Raw genomic sequence first — 1,483 nt, forward strand, 5'->3', positions numbered from 1 at the left:
GGACAGGAAACCACAGGATAGGAAGTAGACCAAAGGACAGGAAGTCGACCAGAGGACAGGAAACCACAGGATAGGAAGTAGACCAAAGGACAGGAAGTCGACCAGAGGACAGGAAACCACAGGACAGGAAGTAGACCAAAGGACAGGAAGTCGACCAGAGGACAGGAAACCACAGGACAGGAAGTAGACCAAAGGACAGGAAGTCGACCAGAGGACAGGAAACCAAAGGACAGGAAGTAGACCAGAGGACAGGGATTCCCGTCTTGTCCGGAAACCTGTTCACTTTCAACGGACTGAATCAGATCAGAGCAGTCAGAAGGTCCAGAATCATTCACAGTAAAAAGCAGACGTTTTCCCTGATCTCTGAGGGTCATAATCATCAGGTCAGAGGTCAGAAAGGTGGGAATACTTTAGAATAAAAGCTGAAGGAAGTAAAAACTTAAAAGAAATTAAAAAAAAAAACTAACAATGAAAATTGAAGCTTTCTAACCAGCCTGATAGTAAACTAACCTTTCAAACTTGACAGTAATAATCAATGAAACTAATAAATGGTATCTAATATTTCTGATCTGAGACAGATGGTTCTATAAAATGATTATTTTTATGATTCAAAGCTGCTAACGCGTATTTAATCTCCTTTTTGTTATCATAATTCATCATCATATCTGATATAATCTTTAATCATCTGAATAAAGTTTTGGTCCAAAACCAACAAAGATGATAAACAAAACAAAGCTTTTATTTTGAAGGCTGCAGCTAGAATCGACGTTTTCCATTTGCATTGTGGGAAACGTAGTCCTCCACGTTCAGGATCACCGTACCGGATCAGAACCAGAAACCAAGATCGAAAACTTTTACTGAGTCTGACTTTAAGATTGAACAGGAAATGACGTCATTTCCATCACGTCAACACACAGACTTTACTCCAATAGCTCTCGTGTTAATTAGCAACACATTCTTCACTTTCAGGGTTAAACTTTAGGTTTTATTTAAACTCTTAGCAACGTGAGAGTTCTCTCCGAACCGGAACCGGATACAAATGAAAATATTTCATAAAAACAGCTGATTATTTATCTCCAGAGTCACAGAGACGCTTCTACTCAGCAGCTAGCAGGTTGTTAATAATTTGTGGGTCAGGAGGCTGACCTCTGACTTCAGGGTTACCTCGCAGATAACGACGAGTCGCTGACTTCGAGCTGAGGGATCCGAAACACCTGGAAGATCCCCAGACCTCACGCTCCACGACGGAGATATTTTCATGGAGCTGCAGAGGGGAACAAACTGCGAGAGGTCTCACTCTGAGCGGCTTTACATAACCCGCTGCTCAGAAAGTGGCGGAGAAGCTGCGGCACAGAAAGACCAAGGCATCTCAAAAAGCAGAGACGATCGTTGTACAAAGTGGGTAGTGGCCTACGATGGTCAAAAAGCGCGACGAGTTTAAAAAAGCGGATTGAAAACGCAGCAAAGACAGCAAAGATATATA

General features: G+C 42.3%; 1 protein-coding gene across 3 annotated transcripts in view; it reads right to left on the reverse strand.

Moving 5' to 3' along the window:
* LOC103154874 (NEDD8 ultimate buster 1-like) overlaps positions 1-1,483 on the reverse strand; it is a 10,082-nt gene that overhangs the window by 5,368 nt on the left and 3,231 nt on the right. Inside the window, exon 1 of one of the 3 annotated variants that reach the window (XM_007576314.2) lies at positions 1,165-1,461. The exons of 1 other annotated variant lie outside the window; for it this stretch is intronic. The gene's annotated coding sequence lies outside the window, so the exon portion shown is untranslated. Of the gene's footprint in view, positions 1-1,146; positions 1,462-1,483 lie in introns of those variants that run through there. One more of the 3 variants, XM_016663135.1, reaches the window with a different exon arrangement.

This window comes from Poecilia formosa, unplaced genomic scaffold (assembly GCF_000485575.1).
Source record: "Poecilia formosa unplaced genomic scaffold, Poecilia_formosa-5.1.2 Scaffold404, whole genome shotgun sequence".
NCBI lineage: Eukaryota > Metazoa > Chordata > Actinopteri > Cyprinodontiformes > Poeciliidae > Poecilia > Poecilia formosa.